Source organism: Physeter macrocephalus, chromosome 19 (genome assembly GCF_002837175.3).
Source record: "Physeter macrocephalus isolate SW-GA chromosome 19, ASM283717v5, whole genome shotgun sequence".
NCBI lineage: Eukaryota > Metazoa > Chordata > Mammalia > Artiodactyla > Physeteridae > Physeter > Physeter macrocephalus.
Window position 1 is genome coordinate 50225610 of NC_041232.1, and position 21401 is coordinate 50247010.

At 44.7% G+C, this 21401-nt stretch overlaps 1 pseudogene; it reads left to right on the plus strand.

Moving 5' to 3' along the window:
* The first annotated feature begins 13647 nt into the window (after positions 1–13647).
* The window catches only part of LOC112064072 (60S ribosomal protein L12-like), an 80480-nt pseudogene continuing 72726 nt past the window's right edge, over positions 13648–21401 (plus strand).

Here is a 21401-nt window from a genome sequence, read left to right on the forward strand (position 1 = left end):
TGCAGGGAGAAGACAGCCATCTGTGAAGCAGAGAGTTGGCCCTCACCAGACACTGAATCTGCTAGCACTTTGATCTTGGACTCTCAGCCTCCAGAACTGTAAGAAATACATGTTTGTTGTTTAAGCCACCTGGTTTAGGGTACTTTGTTATAGCAGCCCAAACAGACTGAGACACTGGGTGTGATCCATCAGCCAAGTGGGCTTGGGCAAGGGAGAGGGCAGGGCTGAACTTGGCTGGATCCAGAAAGCATTAAGTAGGCGGATCAGTTTTAAAGGTGGTTCACATGGGGAGATGCAGAGTGGAATTACAGATCTGTCCTGGGCTGGGAGTCTACAGGGAGACTTGGTGAGCTTATGAGAGTGTTCCATATTTGAAACCCCATTTGGCTCTTCAGATACACATTCTCTAGAAATTTTGCCCCTGTAGAAAAAAAGATTTTCCCCCCATAGTCATAAAAAATGTGAGAGAAATGAAAATACATGTAATCGTACTTTAAATATATTTTCCCATAATATTGTCACTTTAAAAAATTATGAATGTAAACACTTATTAATTATAAATTGTTGATAATATATGCATAGAGATATGAAAATATAGGACAAAGTCATATGCTTTCAGTAGAGAATGAAGAGATCTTTATTTAAAAAGCCATATCTTTTCTAGAACAGACCACATCCCCTGGTCAGAGTTCTAAACCAGGGGACCTCTTAAGGTCCCGAAGCTCTGAGGCTCTATGAAAATGCATCTCCTTATTTTCCATCCGGTGAAATGGTTAAACAATTCTGTAAAACTCTGTCTGTTCATCGGTTATGTTGTCTCTGGCTGTGCTCTAACACTGCACTAAGAATTGCATTTTTCTCTCTCCTGACTTAGATTTAAATCTTGCAATCACCACTGGGAAGTGAGCTGTATCATCTTGAGATATCAGACCACAGAGACGGGCCTGCAGCTGGCAGGCTGGGTCATCTTTAATCGCTTAACCCTTCATATCAAAGGATGGGTTGTAGCAGCAGATTCCTCCTCGAGAATTTGCCATGGCAGATTTTCTCAAGGAAAAGCTGAAAGTTAAAATGAAACGGAGTGTGTACGGCAAAAACCTTGCCTTATAAATGGTCTTTTGTGCCTATACACGCGACCAGCTTTATGTGTATCTCCATGTAACTCTCTCCTATGGGCATGTGTCCATGTCTGGGGCCATGTGTAACTGTGATGTGTACATACATGTGCTTTAACGTGAGAATATGCAATGAATCTTTGTGTGCATGTGTGGACGTAAGTATGTGAGTGTGTATGGATGTGTGGTGTGTCCAAGGAAAATTATTTCTTATCTCATAAAATAAGATCCAGGCTATTTAAGGCCGGTATAGAAGATTGTTTAAAAATGTGGCTGTGATAATTCCCTTCTTGTATTTATACCCTCCTAAACTGACTCTGGACTTGGCCATGTGTTTGTCTTTAGTCGATGGGACATTACTAAATGTGACACAGAGACCTGAGAAGCAATTGCACACTGAAGTTGTCTTCTCCCGCTGCTCTTGGAACCCTCAACCAACACACTGTCAATGAACAGGGCAAGCCTGCTGGAGACATGTGGCCCAGTGGCCCTGCCCACCCCAGCTGACAGCCACCACCAGCTGCCTGACATGTGAATGAGGCCATCCTAGACCAAGCAGCCCTCATCCCACCTGTGAGCTTTATGCAGCCACAGAAGTGATCCCAGGGAGACCAGCAGAACAACCACCCTGCTGAGCCTAGCCCAGACTGCCCACCCACATAATCGTGAGATAATACGAAATAAGTGGTGTTTCAGATCACTAAGTTTTGGAGTGGTTTGTTACACAGAAAGAGCTAACTCACTGATCTAGTTGGTAGTAGTGGGAAAAGTCTCTCCATTGGAGGAAGGGGTGTTTGGTAAGAACTTCTGGGCGTGAGTCATAGGGAGACATGTTATTCCATGTTCAAACATTCTTTATAATCCTGTTTTCACTTAATGAATTTAAAAACATAAAAATTAGCTCTTATTGGAGGACCCGCCGCTAATTCTCACACAGGAATGCATGTTAGCAAGACAAGCATGGGAACAGGAGGACGGTGGCTGGCGTGCTCCAACAATTCTTTACTGAGTCCTTGGGAAGAAAGCCAAAGAGAAACAAGCCCAGGGAGGATGCTGCACTACAGAACCTATGTGGAGGCTACAGCTTGCTCTTTGGATGTGAAAGGATTCATCTCATTCCGGCTCCCAGCCTGTCTCCTTGGGCCAGCGGGGTGGGCAGGGGGCATCACTTCAGCATCTATTACCCAGGAGCTCACCCCAGGCGTCTTGACTCCTTGAAGAACAGAGCCTATAAAATGAGACTCTGAGAAAAACAAGATTCTCTTCCCTGCCTGAGGCTTGCCTTTCGGGAACCTGCCATCTCTTTGGATAACTGACTCTGGGATGATTGTCCCTCTCAAGGGAGACCATGTGTACTTCCAGGGACAAGACCTTTACTCTGCAGACCACAACAGGATATCAGGATACAATGTTCAGCCTGTTCTAGATGGCTCTACGTACATGTAGAAGCAGAGGTTGGGTGAGAAAATTCTGTGTGTGTGTGTGTGTGTGTGTGTGTGTGTGTGTGTGTGTGTATAAATGTAGGAATATTGGCTCAGAAGTCAGGGCACATGACTTTTGCATTCCCAGCTCCAGTCCTGTTTTACAAGAAATTTCTACTTGGTGTGATTTGAGGGGGGGTTTAGGGCAGAATCTAATCTGCTATTTACATCAGGACTTTGGATCTGAAAGATATTTTATTTCTAAGAATCCTCTCTCAAAACACAGGAATACTCACAAACCTCTGTTATCTGTTAACTCCTAAATAGGAAATGGCAGAGATAAGGCAGCAGGTAGAGGCTTTGGAGCTCTTAGGGAACGCCGATGGGTTTGTGGGCACCAATAGTTATTACCTTTCATACTTTAGGTTTCATCCAAGCCTGGACCTTCCCAGCCTTCTTGTAAATAAATACATCTCACACACTGCCCCAAAGTATGTGCTACATCAATTAGGTCAAAAGGCTCGATATGACTGACCTGTTTTTTTTTTTTTTTTGGTAGATGTAAGGACATTACGTATAGGAGAAGGAAAAGAATTGGATTAATTATATTATTATTAACAGAAAAAAACCTTGCTTTTTAAAGTAATAGCTATTGCCAAGCCGTGTACGATGTCCTTTACACATTGGTGTGTATTATTACTGCTCCAGTTTTCCACATAAGGAAACTGAGATCTTTAAGGGGAAAGTTCAAGTGTCTCATCTACGGTTGCCCGTAAGAGAACAAAAACTCGAATACAGCAGACCTGTATGATGTTAAAGTACTGCTTTTAAAATAATTTATTATGAAATATTTCAACCATACAGAAAACTTCGGAGAACAACACAGCAACCACCCATGTGCCCAATTTTATTAGACCCTAATAGTCTGCTGGACTCACATGGATCTTGTGCTCATCATCCCCTTTAAAAGATAGTTTTATTACATATGTGCATCTCTAACACTATATTGCTAGCTTGGTTATTTTAAAGTTTTCAGAAAAAGAAATCATGTTGTCTGTAGTCTCCTGGAACTAACATTTTTCAACAATATGGTATTGGGAAGAGTCAACCACATAGTTGTGTGTAGCTGCCGTTCATTAGTTTTGAGAGCTTCACAATGTTTCATTGTGATGTACTCTAGAATTTCCTTATCCATTTGGAATGGTTCCAGATTTTTTCTTCCGAGAATAGTATTGCTATGCATGCTGTTGTACATCCTTCTGGGTACACATATGTACCGGTTTCTCTTGAGTATATACCCAGAAACAGAATTTGGGGTTGTAGGATATGACTATTTAACTTTATAAGATAATGCCAAATTCTTTTCCAGTGAGGTTTTACCAATTTTCTCTCCCCCTGGCAATCCTCGGGATCCATATTGTCTCTAACATTTAATGTCATCTTTCTTAATTTTGCCAATTAAATGGAAATCAGATGCAACTCATTATGCATTTCCTTGATATTTCCTCAAATGTTTATTGGCCACATGTGTTTTGCCTTCTGTGAGATGGTTCTTTACGTCTTCTGTCCTTTTCTTTCTATCATCTTGTTTGCTCCTTTCTTACAGACCGTAGTAGTTCTTTGTATATCCTCAATACTAATCCTTTGTTGGTGGTATGTGTCGTAAATATATTTTTTCCATTTGTAATTTATCTTTTCCTCTATTTGTGTGTAAGATCACATTTTGTTACCTTCTTTCCCTCTTTTGACACCTCCCCCCAGTTAACACTATTAACTGTCCCCAGAACAAAACCAACTTGACATAGTCTTGTGTTATATTTCTTGATGTAGTGGCATTTTGGTTCCCATGATTTCAAGGAACGGTCTGATAAACACATGTTAGTGTCCCAGTGGTGGACAAATATCCCCAAGGAACTTAGTTGAATTTTAATAGGGGGACTCTGAGCCCTAGGTAGTGACTTGGAAGAAATATTTCTGAGCTGAGTGGCCACCATCCCTCGACCCTTATCTGTCTACACCCACCACTCCATGGGCAGCTGAAATATGTTTAGGATTCACATATTATAGAACTCTTCTGAAATACAATTCCCCAGGAAGCTTTCATTTTTCTCCAAGTAGTAAAACTCCCACTTCCTGATAGTTACGAAGATAGGTTTTGTTGTCATAATGCTTTCTCTGTGTGCTGCTTTGCAATCAGAGTTTTCACCACTCAGTGGATCCATCACTGAGCAGCACATTACAGCAAACGCGTATCCGTTCGCCTCTATTATTGTCATAATCAAAAGGCGGGGCTACACTGAAATATTTGCTTCGTGCATACATATCTGTTATCCGAAGGGCCTTTTAACCTAAATGGTGTGCTTTCTGTAATGTCTTCGGTTAATGAATGGGTCTGTGAGGGCCTCAGAGCAGTGCAATGTGGGAAGAATGCTATAATTTCTTTTTAACATGCAGGAATTCTGAATACGAGAAAATGCATGCCAAATTTTATTGCTTCTAAATCTGAATAATTGTATTTCTGGGCAGTGCATCTGGGTAGATAATAAAGCCACAAAACAATTTAATGAAACATATAAAAAATAAAATGACATTACTAAATATTATAATACGAAGAAACTATTTTTTGCATATTGTCCCCTAATCTTTCAACCATATAGCAACAAATAATGCAACCATAATTGAAAGTTTTATTATCCATCTGAGTAAATTGAGCTCAAATTTACCTTGTTCTTGTTAGTTGGTGGGCAAGCCTTTTGGAGTTACTGACAGGATTTCATTTTCATGGTGGCTTATTTTTTTTCCTTTTCTATGTAATCTAAAGTGGTCATGAACCCAGCTCTTCAGAAGCCACCCCTTGGCCCTGTGACCCATGCTGGCAGCCAGCCCTGGGTCTGCTGAGTTTCAGAAACTGTCTCCACACCTCATGAGTTTTCCTGGTCCTAGAGTCCCATAGACTCACCAAGAAGTGCCCAATGCCTTTACTCTCTGCTGCATGCCATGTTCCACTCATATTCCACTCCTGCAGCCCCAGAGGGAGATGCTCCATCTGCTATGGAAGGAATTTGATGGGATTTCTGGAGTGGAGGCTGGGAATATGTTGACAAGTGTTGGACTACCAAAAGGATCTTTCATTCCACTTTATAGAAGGTCCACGAGCCACCTCCAGGGGGTGGGGTGGGGTGGGGGCTATGCCACCGGAAGAAACCCACTGGCACTTCTGATCTTGAGACCCACACATTAGCCCACACTGCTGGAACTGAGGCCTCCGAGTTCTCAGGGCAGGCCGTGGGGCACGGGGGATGCCAAGACTAAGGTAAAGATGGCACATCTTTGTGGGAAAATCTCTACTGATTTCAATAGTAATTTTTGGTTATGTTTATTATAAAATATTCAGCCTTTTCCTGGAGCCTCAGTTTGGAGAATCAGTCTACCTAGCTTTTTCCCTGCTTCCAAGGCCACTGCAGTGGGCCTCTTGAGATTGTCCAAGCTGTGGACGGCCACCTGCGAGAGAGGATGCTTCTTCATCAGGGAGATTCTGGGACACCTCACTGCAAGAAAGCCCAGGCTGCAGGCCTCACGACCCTTCTTTCTTACTCCCGGGAAGCCTTTTATCCCCCTTGTCTGCATTAGGGAGAGTGAGTTAGCAGGAGGGACAAGCAAGTGACACTTCCAGAACTGTTCTCCCTTTACAGAGCTCTGGCATGGAGTCTGGGCCCTATTCCATTAGAGTCTTTTTTTTTTTTTTTTTTTTTTCAGGGAACTTGCCCTCCTTTTCTGCCATTCGGTCTAAGTCAGTCCTACTCTAGTCCATCTGGTGTGTTTCAATAACTCCATGCTTCAAGGAGAAGGGCTTGGGGATTTCCATCTCTTTCCTTCTGAAGCCCTGATGTGCTTATGCAGATGTACCCAGACCCTTAGCCTCAACCTCCAACTGCAAATACAAAAGGGTGAGTTGGGGGAGGAGACCCAGCATCTCTGGCCTCACTGCTCCTGGACGCCACTGACCAATCAAAAGTTCCCTCCACACGGGCTTCCCTGGTGGTACAGTGGTTAAGAATCCACCTGCTAAGGCAGGGGACACCACGACCCTTCTTTCTTACTCCCGGGAAGCCTTTTATCCCCCTTGTCTGCATTAGGGAGAGTGAGTTAGCAGGAGGGACAAGCAAGTGACACTTCCAGAACTGTTCTCCCTTTACAGAGCTCTGGCATGGAGTCTGGGCCCTATTCCATTAGAGTCTTTTTTTTTTTTTTTTTTTTTTCAGGGAACTTGCCCTCCTTTTCTGCCATTCGGTCTAAGTCAGTCCTACTCTAGTCCATCTGGTGTGTTTCAATAACTCCATGCTTCAAGGAGAAGGGCTTGGGGATTTCCATCTCTTTCCTTCTGAAGCCCTGATGTGCTTATGCAGATGTACCCAGACCCTTAGCCTCAACCTCCAACTGCAAATACAAAAGGGTGAGTTGGGGGAGGAGACCCAGCATCTCTGGCCTCACTGCTCCTGGACGCCACTGACCAATCAAAAGTTCCCTCCACACGGGCTTCCCTGGTGGTACAGTGGTTAAGAATCCACCTGCTAAGGCAGGGGACACGGGTTCGAGCCCTGGTCCAGGAAGATCCCACATGCTGCGGAGTAACTAAGCCTGTGCTCCACAACTACTGAGCCTGCACTCTAGAGCCCGCGAGCCACTGATACTGAGCTCACATGCCACAACTACTGAGGCCTGTGTGCCTAGAGCCAGTGCTCCACAACAAGAGAAGCCACGGCAGTGAGAAGCCCACGCACTGCAAAGAAGAGTAGCCCCCGCTCACCACAACTAGAGAAAGCCTACACGCAGGAGTGAAGACCCAATGCAACCAAAAATAAATAAATAAATAAATAAATAAATAAATAAATAAATAAATAAATAAATAAATAAATAAATAAATTTGTTAAAAAAGAAAGTTCCCTCCACACACGTCCCCTCTCTGGGCAGAGTAAATCTCTGGGGACACATTGGTTATGCTTTCTGTTTGCACACAAGTCCTCAGTTTCTTGAAGTCCTTAGGCTTCAAAGATAGTGAAGTCCCATTAGGATTAAGAAAACCTCATCGCCGAAAAAACCCACACTCCATTGACAGCAATGTCGTGGTGATACTCTGGAGCCATTATTTTCAAACAAGACTTCTAAAAATATGGTGCTTGCTATGTGCTAAGTTTTTGACTCATCCTCAGATCCTGTGGAGGGAAATGGGGGTAACCAGGAAGGGGAGATAAAGAAGATTGTTTGCTTTCTCTTGCCCTTTGTGTAATTCTGTATAAAACTTTGAAAACAGGGGTTGGGGCAATTTTTAATTTGCCAAGTAGCTCTTTGGGGGAGAATATATACTCCTCATTGCCCCAGTGGAGGGACATCTACACTCCTGACACCTCCCCAGGCTCCCTTCCATGGGTTGGGGGATGGAGATGAGAAGCTGGGGGGTGGGGGTGGAAGATGCTGAGCTTAGGCCTTGCTCTCCCTCTGGTCAGAGGCAGCCAGTGTGCAGGATTCCAGCCCATGTGTTCTCCGCCATGGTGTGCAGGGCAGGGCAAGCCAGAGCTCGTGCAGCTGTGGGGACTCTAATTTAAGGGTGAAGGGCTGGCCAGACCACTTGGCCACAGAGCTGAGCTATGTTAATCTTCTGTCAACACTTGGGTTGACTCCTATGGCTCTAAGAGGACAATGAGGAAAGACTGATACCAATGTGCCTGACATTGTGATGGAGAAGAAAATGATCCCATACTGAAGTTTGGAAGCAAAGCTTCACAGCAGCATCATTCTTTTAGAAACATCTTTTTTCTCAATTGCATTAATTTTTTTCAACTGAGGTAGAACGCACATAACATAAAATTTACCATCTTAACCATTTTTAAGTGTACAGTTCAGTAGTATTAAATGCATTCACACTGTTGCGCAACCAACATCCCTAACTCTTTTCATCTTGCAAAAGTGAAATTCTGTACCCGTTATAAACAATTCCCTATTTCCCCCTTTCTCCATCCCCAGACAATTACCCTTCTGCTTTCTGTCACTATGAGTTTGATTCCTCTAGGTACCTCATATAAGTGGAATCATACAGTATTTGACTTTTTATGGCTGGCTTATTTCACTTAGCATTATATCCTCAAGATTCATCCATGTTGTTGCAAGTGTCAGAATTTCTTTTCTTTTTCAGGCTAAATAACATCCCATTGTTTATCCTTTTATTTATACATTCATCTGTCAAAGGACACTTGGGTTGCCTCTACCTTTTGACTATTGTGAATAATGCTGCTATTTACATGGGTGTACAAATATTTCTTCAAGATCCTGCTTTCAATTCTTTTTGGTATATACTTAGAAGTGGGATTTCTGGATCACATGGTAATTCTGTTTGATTTTTTGAGGAACTGCCATGATGTTTTCCACAGCAGCTGCACCTTTTTGCATTTGCACAATAGTGCACAAAGATTCCAAATTCTCTATACCCTTGCATCTGTTTTTCTTGGAAGTGACCATTCTAACGGGTGTGAGGTGATAATCTCATTGTGGTTTTGATTTGCATTTCCCTAATGATTAGTGATATTGAACATCTTTTCATGTGCTTGTTTGCCATTTGGATGTTTAAGAAATGTCTATTCAAGCCCTTTGCCTATTTTTAATCAAGTTTTTTTCCAGTTGTAGGAGTTCTTTATATATTATGGATATTAATCCCTTATCAGATATATGATTTGTAAATATTTTCTCCCGTTCTGTGAGTTGCCTTTACACTCAGTTGATTATGTCCCTTGATGAACAGTTTCAAATTTTGATATAGTCCAGTTTATTTATTTCTGCTTTTGTTGCCTGTGCTTTTCATAACCATTACCTAATTCAATGTCATTAAGTTTTTCCCTATATTTTCTTCTCATATCTCTTCTGTTTAGGTTTTTGATCCATTTTGGGTTGTTTTTATATGGTGTAAGGTAAGGGTCCAACTTCATTCTTTTGCATGTGGATATCCAGTTTTCCCAGCTCCGTTTGTTGAAAAACACTTAATCATATATGTGAGCTTTTATTTCTGAGCCCTGTATATGACTACATTGGTATATACATCTGTCTTTATGCCAGTACTGCATTGTTTTGATTACTGTGGCTTTGTAGTAAGTTTTAAAATAAGGAAATATGAGATCTTAAACTTTATTTTTTCTCAAGATTTTTTTGGCCATTCAGCCTCCCTTGAGACTGCATATGAATTTTTGGGTGGATTTGACTATTTCTGCAAAAAACATGGTTGTAATTTTGATAGGGATTGCATTAAATCTGTAGTTTGCTTTGGGAAGTATGAACCTCTTAACAACATTAAGTCTTGCAGTTGATGAACACAGGATGACTTTCCATTTATTTGTGCCTTCTTTAATTTTTTTTCAGGAACACTGTAGTTTTCAGTATATGAATCTATCATCTCCTTAGTTAAATTTGTTCCTAAGTATTTTATACTTTTTGATGCTATTGTAAACGGAGTTGTTTTCTTAATTTGTGTTTTGGGTTGTTCATTGTTAGCGTATAGAAATGCAATTGATTTTAGTGTGTTGATTTTGTATCCTACAACTTTGTAGAATTTGATTATTATCTCACATTGGCTTTTTTTTTTTTTTGGTGTGGAATATTTAGGATTTTCTACATATAAGATCATTTTTAGAAACATTTAAACAAATAGTTTCTAAATCAATCCTCCAAGGGGTTTTCTTATCTCTCACCTACCTTTCTTCCTGGTATCCATTTCTGCCCTCATGGGAGTTTTCTTTGTTTCTAGTCATGTCACTTCTCCGATTAATTAATTTCAGTGACTCCAATGTCTTTCTGGTAACCTCAGGGAAATGCCCCAACTCCTTAGTGGGGCTTAGAAGGCCCTTCAGGATCTGGCCCTGGATCCAGAGACCTGAACTATTTTAGTTCTTTGAACATGCTTGCTTGCCTAGGGATATTTGCACTGTTCCTTCTGCCTGAATGTCTACCATCTCCCTGACCCCTATCTCTGGTTTACTCCATGTGTCAGAAAACCTTTTGACCTGGTATAACTGGGTTAGGAGACCATGGTACATGGCCCCATGGAACCCTGTGCTTTATCCCATGGTATAGCCACACAGTATTTTGGTTGCCTACTTCTGTATGTCTCCCCATCTAGATTGTGATGTTTGCATACAGGGGACTGTGGCTTGCTCCTTAGTGTATCCTTAGTGCCCAGCACAACTACAGACACAGAGAAGGTACTCAGGAAGAACACACAATGTGCAGCTTTGGAGAGGAATGATTCTATTTTCTGAGGGAAAGGAGGCAGTGTGGGCTATAAGTGAGGGGAACTTGGGAGGGGGCAGGCTTCCCTTTCTGACCTATTAACGTGGGAATAATTATAACTACTTCATATAGTCCACACCAAACCAAATTCCATGCAAATAATGTTTATTGAGCATCTGCTACAGTCCTCTTCCAGTTGGCACACAAAGATGGACATGGGTACGACAAGGAGCAATATTTACCTGGAAATTGATTAGGGTGAAACATCCTGGGGAAGAATGCAAAGGAATGCACGGACACAGTAAACACAGAGTTCAAGAAATGGTGAGGGGGATTAAAAGAACAAAGGAAGGTGGAAGAGGTTTGACAGTGTAAAGAGCAGACCGTAACCCAGTGTCATGGGGCGTAGTGCCTCCAGTGAAGGCTGTGGAGTGCTTGGTGTTCAGACACAAACCACAAAAGAGACAGGAGTCCTGCTCTGTGTTCCAGCGTTAAGGAGGGACCTCGCTGGGGAGAGCAGATGGCCCTTTTCATCAGCCCAAACTTTTCAGTCTCTGTCATCACATGGAGTTAGAACCAGAGCCTCGAGAAGGAAAAGGATATAATTTGATGTGATACTGTGGTTTATTAAGCTGCTGTTTTGTGCTAGGCTTGGTGCTGGCCCTTGAATGGCTGTCTCATTGTTTCCTCTCAATAAGGCCCAAAGGCACCAGCCCCATGTGACAGATGAGCAACTGAAGGTTGTAGACTTGATCCACTTCACAGTGATAGGTACTTCTGGAAAGAGTTAGATTGACCGTATAAAACATTATAAGGATACTTAGGGACTTAATAACCAGTTTGGGACTGGAGGCAACTTTTTTTTTTTTTGAAGTATAGTGGAGACAACTTTTAAAAAATGTTTTTTTGAAACTAGAGAAAACTGTTAACATTATAATTTCGAGGACTCCTATATCTTTATCATTAATATTTTAAAAAATCAGGTAAAATATATCTTCTGCTCCCCTGCTGTGTGTACCATGCTCGGTTCAGCACTTCGAGAGCCAGGAGAGAAGAAGCTGAGTCTATGTAGCCTTATAGACCTGATGGTGGATCTATTTTCCCACACGAGTGTCAGCTCTGAAATTGCTGGGGTTTTTGTTTTGTTCACAGCTGTATCCTTAGAGGCAAAAGAGTGCCCAGTACATAATAGATAATAAATACTTGTTGAGTGAATCCATCAATACATGAAAGTTCACTCACAAGAGACAGTTAAAAACTGCAAAATAACACATAATCCAGGTCTAGGATGTTTTGCCTGAGCATTACACGCCAAGGGTCGTCCAAAATGAAAATGCTGGTACCACTGCCATTACTGGAGAAGGTTAAGGGCTGCCACTTGCTTGTCCTAGACGTGGACCTGGAGTTTGAGTGTTGAAGGGTGGACAGGTGGCTAGGAATAGGAAGGACAGTCTGGATGTGGGAGAGCCTTGAGCTAAGCATAGGATGTGGGGAGGATGCTGAGTACAGATGAGCAAACTGAGGCTTCAAGACCTGCTTGGGGAATAAGTGGATTTAAACCCAGGCAGTCTGATTCCAGAGCTCAGTCCATGTCTCTTTGATAAAACTAGATGATGGCTGGGAGGAGGAAGGCTGTGAGGATCTATCTCAAAGGCAGGGAGGAGCTGTGAGGTGTGATGTCCTCTGATTTACACATATTTCCTATCCTCTGAGGTCTTCTCCACTCAGGAAGTGGAGACAATATTTACCTGGACATTTCTAAGTAGGTGGGTATTAATTAGAGAACCAGTTGGGAATTCCTAGGTGAAAAGTAATGCACAAAGAGCATTTCTGCACCAGCCAGTGGTGAAAAATAAAGGGCATTTCAAAGAATATTTTCATACAACTTGATTTTTGCAGAGAGGATTCAGACAGACTGCTTTTGCAGGCTTCAATAATCCCAGGATAAAAGGTACTATATAAATGCAAAGTATTATTATTATTATCCAATGGTAGAAAAGAAGGACATTTCAAAGAATGTTTCAGTAGAATACAATTTGTTTTGCACAGAGAGTTCAAGGGAAAAAGCTTTATTTTATAGACTTAAATAATATTGTTATGGAGCTACAGTAAAATAAATAATACAGATACGATGTTAAGATACATAATAGTGTTAGGAGGCTTAAATAAATAATTGTGGAGAGAAAAGAGAAATTAAGAGCCCTGGGAGAAGGTGGGGGGGATGCAATTTTGAATTAAAAGTGGTAGAGAATTGAGGTCCAAAAGTTCTAAAATATTCAGGATGTTTCCACACTGATCAAAAAGATGGCATTGGACAGTTCGCAATTAGGGGGTTGATCTGACAGTGTTTTTATTTTTTAGTGATAGTCTTTCCCCATTGTTTCAATGAGTGCAATATCAAAACTTTTGGCTGAAAAGTTAAAAATAATTATATTCACCATTTTGTGGCATTTACACAAAATGACATCCCACCCCTTCTTCCCTAATCCTTGTTCCTTAATCCTCTGTTTCTTTGTCCACTTATGGAAAAAACGACCTCATTTTCTACAAAATTCAGAGCTGCTTCCTTTAAAAAGCCCTGTCTCATCCTGTACCCCAGAGGGCATGCCCACCTTCCTCCTCAGTGGATGTGGGTCTTGTCTGCATTTTGTGGTTCTGATGTTTCTTTAGGGTCTGGGCTCCCATCCTTTTATAGGGACAGGGTTGCAACATTCCTTGCAGAAAACTGAACCTCTTCTTCAGCCATAAGCTTGAGCTGGGAGACTTTTTAGACCTGAGATCTGAGGAGAATGAGATGGTTGCTCTCAGGAAGGAGGAGGGGAGGAGTTGCCATTAGTGCAATGGCTGGTTCTGAACTTGAGATGCGGACCACCGGAATGAGGCTCCTGCAGGTGGGAGAGTTGGAGCCAGAAGGGGAACAGAGACCAGAGAGCTGAAGGCAAGGTGAGTGTGGGATTCTCCCAAGGAGAGTGTGGGATTCTGAATTCTCCAGACTGTGGGAAGAACGAATTACTGCAAGGTGGAAAAGCCAGAAGAGGCTCAGACCTATGCTTGGAGGACAGAGAGATTCCCAAGAGACCATGCCCTTGAAGTCTGGGGCAGTTCTGTCCTGGGAGGGTGGAGAGGTCTGGGCTGGAGGTGTAGGATTTTAGCATGGACTAAAATCCATGGGTGCATCCCACTTCCAACCCAAAGGCTGGCAAACTGGGCCATCCCTGTATTGAAGAGACATTTTCAACTCTTGGGACAAGAGAAATTCTTGCTCAGAAGCATCAATTCCCTACTGGGGAAGCTCGCTGGAGCATTATTTTCTCATACTCCATCCAGATGTACTTAAATGCCCAGGTGCCACTGTGTTTGCAGAGAACAGCATAAAGGAAGCCTCATTTTCCAGAAGATGAGGTGGAGTCCCACTGCTCTGAATGTCTCTGTCCTCTACCTATCCTTCAAAGCCTAGTGTTAGGTCACAGCCTCCTTTAGCCTGACCTTGTCTCCCTCCAGCCAAGATTCTGCAGCCTGGTTGGATAAGTCTCATGTTGTCACTTCTCATATACTTACTTTCTTTTTCTCTTTTCTCACTCAGTAACTAGACGATGGACTCCTAGCTTCTCTTGTCTCTTCCAGCTCATCTTGCTCAGGTGTAAGGCATTCGGTATTTGTTCAGTGGAGAATTATGGATTTGAAGAGAGGCAGGAAGCTGTGGCTAGCTCTGGAGTTGGGGAGGAATGGGAGGGGGATGGAGGAAGCCTCAACCCCAAGCCTCCTGTCCTCAGGATGTGGCAATGCCCCTTTGAGTTTCCTCCTTGGCTCTTGAAGTTACAGGTCAAGTTGGACAATCCCACAGGGAGAGAGTCAGGAAAAGCCTCAGGAGGCATTGTTTCCCTGGGAGTAAGGAGTTGGATGTGATGTTATGTAACTTTGAGGGGAAAGAAAAAACACAACAAACAAAATAGAAAGGCAGGGAAAATATAAATAAAAAAGAGTGCAAAGTTTTATTGTCAGCTGCTGCTGTCACCTCCTGGAACTACAGGCGTATCTAAGAAATATGTGACATACTAATAGGAAGTAATTTACCCAAGGATGTTTTTGCGCCTTGAATTGCCTTCCCTGCTCAGCTGTGGGAACTTTGCGAGTGTATATGCATGAGAGCTGGCACGGTGCTTCAGAAACTTCCCAATTTGTACACAATGTGACTTTTTATAAGTCCATTAAACTCATCTTGGGGAAAAGCGCTCTGGGAAACAGTGATCCATGGGATCTCAAGGAGCCCATGAAGGCAGACAAAAATGGCAAAACGATGACCAAACCTTCTTGGCTAAAGTGACTTTATGGTGGCTGCTGTTTCTCTGCTCACCCTCCTGCCCACCCATGATTTCTTCCTCTTCCTCTGCCCTTGAGGTTCTGCTGTGGCTGGGCAGGCCTTCATCTGTACTGTCTTTGATCCAGAGGCCACTGTCATTTTTTCTTGCTGTGGTTGGGTGGGAACTGAGGTTAGGACCCAGGTACATGGGGCTTACCTCTCAGCCTGGAAAACAGGTCAGAGCTGTTGTGACCTCAGGGAGCTGGTGGTGAAGCTCTGATGAGACCCCTCGCAGGCTGTGCCCGCAGATGGGAATGAAGGCATTTAACCAGCCTGCGGATCCTCAGTGCTTGGGGAGGAAGGTCCAGAGAGAAGAAAGGTACGGGGAAGGAGGATGGAGAGAGCAGGGCGGGTCGTAGAGATGGCAAGAGAGTGGAAAGAGAGAGAGAAAGGGGTGAATAAGAGAGGCGTATGGTGGACGCACAAAAGGAGGACAAGGAGGAGAGAAAAGGATCAGGAGACTGTCCTGCTTTTGTCTTTCTCCTGAAATGCCTTCATATGCTTGTTTGGTAAACATAGGGTGGGCCACGATCAGAATATAATCAGATTATAGAAGCCACGAAGAAATGAATAGCACTAAGCACAAGAGAGCTGCCTGCCAGGGCGGGCGTGGCCACAGGGAGAGCAGATAGCACTGTTGAGGTCTCCCTGCATGTTCTTTCACCTCCTGCCTCCTGCCTCCTGCTCCAGTCGTGGCGCCTCGGGTCCCACCACTGTCTGCTTCGACCAGGGCATGCGCAGTCTGCCTTTGCTGGAAGATCCGTAAGGCGTCCTTCTAGCTGCGCTGGGCAGCTGAAGGCCGCCCCGCTTCTGGCGTGGTTGGGAGATGAGCTGAGATAAGAAGCCAGGAGATGGGTGGTGTGGGGGCTGGGAGGGGGTGGGGCGGGCCTCTCCAGCCTCATCGCTGGACCTCAGAGCGAAGAGCCATTGGGAAGGGGGGACCCGAGGGTGCTCACTGGGTATGGGTGACTGGGCGGGGACAGGGAGGGGAAGGAAGTAGGGCGCCTTTAATTTGTACTCCGGCCTGTATATCTCTCTCTGTGTCCCAGCTTGGGAAAAAAGAAATGAGCCCTTTATCAATTTTTAATAAATTGAAATGACAAATAATCCATTTAATAAATTATTAACTGAGAAAATTACTGAAAACTGAAATATCAAACAATCGTAAGCAAATGCTCGAAGCATCGTGTTTATTAATAAATCCTGCCTCAGGAGAGTGCTGATGCTGTGGTTCTGACGTGGCCTCTGTCCCCACACCCACTTCTGCCCAGCGTGTGAGGGACTGGGCGCTGGGGCATCTGCGGGGGGGGCATGCACAAGTGGAGCAGTTGCTATAGGCTTGGAGCCCACAGATTGACAGCTCAGACAGCTCTTGAGGAGGTGGTACCTGGATGTGGCACTTTGAGGGGCACCAGGAGGAAGTCCCCAGTTTCTGCCATCATGGTCTTGGAAAGGAGCCAGAAACAATCCCATCTCTGGGGTTTAGTTTTAAATTGAAAACTACATGTTCAGAAAAAATTGTGTGTGTGTGTGTGTGTGTGTGTGTGTGTGTGTGTGTGTATGCACGTGCATGAAATTTTGTATATATAAAGGATGACGTCAACCCACAATCTGCCTGGTGTTATGATCCACTGAGCTGGCTGTCCTACAGCAGCCTGACGGCCCACGACAGAGGTCTGGGACGCTTCATGGTGGCAGAGGACCCGGCCTCCGGGCCTTGGCTGAAGAGAGCTCCAGCACTGTGCGGGGAGGGGGCACTGGTGGCAATCTGGGGAGTCCTTTCACAAAGCGCCCTTTGGTGCTCCTGAAAGGCCTTTGGATATCATGGAATCCAGGCCATCATTCACTCTGAGAAACGGAGGTTCAGAGAGGTGGGACTAGCCTGCAACGTCAGGGCTAGTGAGGGAGAGGCAGTGCCAACTAGGGCCTGGATTCCTGGGCAAATGCCCTTTCTATTAGGGCTCCAGATCTTCAGGCCGGTTCTAAGCTGCTGGTCCCTGAGAAACCTCCCTCTCACCCCATCGCTTCCTCTCTGCCCTCTCGGGACTCCTGCTTCCACATGGAGTCACACAGATCTGTCCAGGGCAGCTGGCTCAGGAGGCATCACTGCAAGGCTGACCATGGTCTTCCTTGCGTTGCCCTGGCCTCCGGTCAGAGGCAACAGGCATCATCTCCTCCTAAGCACTGGATGTTTCCAGAAGCATAACCAAGCCTGCCCACCTGCCTCTGCTCTCCCAAGGCTAGGGTAACCTGGAAACATGGTTTCTTCCTTATAGCCCTGCCCTGGGACTAGGGGCCAGGCAGATGACCTCCTCGTGTCCTAGTTCCTTTATCTGTAAAATGGGGATAATAATAAACAGGGTAATTTGATGACTGGAATTGAAACAGTCCCATTATAAAAATACAATGCAGCAGTTCGGGATGACAGGCTGTAGGCTAGAAGATGGTGCTGCAATGGGTATTTTTAGGAAGGAGGGAAGGGGGGGAAGGATGGGTGGTTTATAAATGTTTGTTGCATTAAAAAATGTGCTAGTTTGAATTGTGCAGAGCAGAGTATCATTTGTTTCTAGAAAAATTCACTGCTGTGGAAATGAATTAGTTTACATTGAACATGTGATGGTTCACAGAAAGGGATATTAACCCAATTTGCATTTCTTTGAACGGAAATAAATTATTGCCGTGTTTGCATTAGTTGGGTCAACTGGATGTGATCGGGCAGACCACAGGAGGCGGGGCTGGCCCTGGGCTCAGAGGGTTGCCATGGGATTGATGAATGCAGACCAGCAAGCGCTCTTCACATCAGGGCTTATTCACCTTTTGCGGAGGGTACTGTGGACCCCTCTTGGGGTCTGATGAAAGCAACCGGCAGACCTACCCCACACAATTGTGTACGGACCTCAGCACTCTCTGAGTCCTTTAGCCTGTCATGGTCCAAGGAAACCAGTGTCTATTGTCTTGGGGTCTCAAGCCCAGATCCTAACCTAGGTTGGTTAGAATGCAATTTCTGAGGCCTCTCCCATCTGTGGGAATAAAACAGGACTTTCACCCTGAAGAGGGGGACAGCCAAAGACAAGCTTATATATGTACTCAGAGCTGGGGACGTGGACATTTCTGACCTATAGAAGACAGTCCCAGCTAGGAGAAGGAGCTGGCTATGCCACCTGCAGCCCTGTCAATCACCAGAATTGGTGTGGTCGGCCTGGCTGGCAAGCCTTGGCCCCCTCTACCCTCACTTCCCCATGCCCATGTCTGCTTCAATCGCATGCTGAACCAAATAAAGAATGCCCCCCCAAGGGCAAGGAGGTGCCGTTGTCTGGGTTCCTCCAAACCTGGCCCTGGCCTGCCCCCAGAAGTTCCCTATCAGAGTTGAAGGGCAGCATCGGCACAGAGCCAGCCAGCCCAAAGGGCTGTGCGAGCTCTTTAACGCCTGACAAATGGGGCATGGAACAGTGAGGGGTAATTTGTGAACTCTGACAGCATATGTGGACAGTGGTGCCTATTGCAGATGGACATCAAAGGTAAAGGTAAATCCAGAAGAAATGGAAACTACGAGTATTCAGAGACACGTGCCTGGAATTTGCTGTCATCTGTCAGACCAGAACAGCTTAAGCGACCCAAAGCCTGTAATATGGGGGGAGAGAGATCATGGGACGGAAGAGAATGGAGAAAATCATCTCACCTTTCCCTCAACAGAGGGTGGCAAAGCTAGCTCATTAGCAACCAGTGGCCAGAGAGCCTTATTTAATGAGTCCCCTACCTGAACTCCCTTTTATTGGAAAGAAACAACTATAGGACATTAAGATGATAAACAAGAACTTAATTTAAAAAATAACTTGAGGGTAAAAGTCCTCTGTATCACCTAGGCTGCAGGTGGCATAGCCAGCTCCTTCTCCTGCTTAAAACCCATCGATAGTGCTTTTGTGATGTCAGGAAAAAGCCCGAGCCCCTTAAGTCAGTATACAACTCACCCACCCTACTTGACTAGTGGTACTGAATTTCCTAACTGTTTCACACCCTCTAATACCTCCAAACCTTTATTTCTGCTCCTCTTTCTGCTGGGGACATCCTCTCCCCCTTCTCATGGATGTCATGCCCTCAAGGCAGTTTTCTCTGGTCCCTGGACCAGGTTTGGGCATCTGTGATCATACTAACTGCATTATATCATCAGCAGTAGGAGAGGCTGATGGAGACCAGCTAGCCAGTGGGCTCTTCAGGGCAGAGTCATGACTGATTCTCTGTTGGGTCCTGTGGCCCGCCAGACACGTGGGAGGAAGTTGGTAAATGCATCTTGAACGTGTGCATCCCTAAGGTAAAGACTCAATGAAGAAAAGGACTTCAGTCTCAGTGTCCTGCATTTCACCCAACTGATTTCTTCTACAATGTCAAATATGGCTCGTATTTACTAAGCCTCTCTCATCTGTAAAGTGGCAATAATACTGTCTACCTGATGATTTTTGTGAGGAAGAAATGAGTTAATTCACATAAAAAGCAGTGTGCCTGACCTTCAGTAAGTGCTCAATGAATGCTTGGTATCATAGTTCTCCATAAATAAGTTGAGAGACACCAAACCCAGTGCTGTCCTGGAAACGAGAAACTTCAGTTAGACCCACCATTAACAACTAGTTGGTGAAAATGCTTCAGAAAGTAACCTCTGGGAAAAAGTACCACTCAGACCTGAGACCAGGAATCAGACTTTGGGGGGCCATCAGGACCCACGGAGGCTGCCAGTGTTGCCAGATGTCGCCTGACCAATGGTGGTCAGGTGGGGATGGAGGAAACTCCCAGTGGAGCCTGTGCCAGTCCCTGGCTAGGCTTTACTTAAGTCAGGGGAAGGAATTCATGCTGGGTAAATGAGGTAATGAACGTGCAAGTGCTTTGCAAACTGCAAAGTGCTATACAAATGTGAAGCATTATTACACTCATCTATTTCTCTTCTTTGTGCTCCTAGGGTTTCCTAATAAGAGCTCTTTTTGAAAGTCCTAGGCTGGCTTCCGGTTAACTAAAGGGAAAGGGTGTGTGCAGTGTGGTAGGTAGGGGGGCCTGTGTACCCCAGGGGTAGCAGAGGTCTGGGCTAGGAAAGGGGGGACTTGCTGGCAATAGGAACTAGGAGATGAAAAGGCTGAACATTGCATGGTGATTAATCCCTCCCTCCTGGACCATTTCCCAGGGCCGGGGCCATCCTGGTGCTGCTCAAATCATTCTAGAGAAACAGAATGACCTGTGCTGAGAAGGGTGAGAGCAAAACCTAGGGCCCCAGTGGCTGTGAATAAGTGTGGAATGTCATGGGCAATGTCCCTAATTCCCGCCTCATGGCTTGCCCAGGCCACCACAAACCATGTCCAGCTGCTTTGTGCACAGGACACAGACTGGCCTGGAAGAGGGAAGAACTCTGACCCCTAACACCCTAATACCAGGCTCATTTGCTTCATTCTGTGCCCAGCCTGCTCCTGTGCCTCCTTCCCCACCTCACAGCCATGGTAACCAGGCAACCGCAGGCACTTGTGATGGTTTACATCTCTGCTTCAGCAAGGTACAGCCAACCCGGACAGAGGAGCCAAGGTACCAGGCCCATTTCCCAGGCAATTATTCATGAGTTTATGGTTAAACTCAACTTGCCCTTTGTTATATTTTGCCAGGGGCCGAGTAGCCCCACCTAGAGAGGGTCACCTGAAATCTCAGCCTCTTACATCCCACTAGGGTATGAGAATGAAACCCTGGATGATTGCATGGATAATCATCAGGATAATGTCTGTGATTCTTCATGAGATCTCTGTCTCCTTAATCTCTTGGGAGTTGTCTACACCATTGACTTCCCAAAGGGCTGAGCTGGAAGTAGCAGATAGCTCTTAAGCTATGAAGCTTAAGCATGAAGCAAGGATTGTGTCCCCATATCTGCTTGTTCACTGCTCCATACCCAGCACCTAGCACAGTTCCTGATAGAATGGGGTTAAATATGTTTGTTCACTTAGTGAATAAATTCGTGAATATGAGTGGACCATCCCAAGGCAAATTTTAAAGGTCTCAGTAAGACAGTGTTTAAATAGGTTTTTGCCCAAATGTCAACTGGTTTTCACATGATTAACCATATACATCATTTCCTCAAACAAATGGGTGTGACTTGGAGAGGGCATTGAAGATGCAAAAGACGGTGTAGGTGGTTGAAGAATTCCATAAACCTAGGACAGGGGCAGGGAGTGAGGATGGCATGCTCAGTGGACGGTGAAAACTAGACGG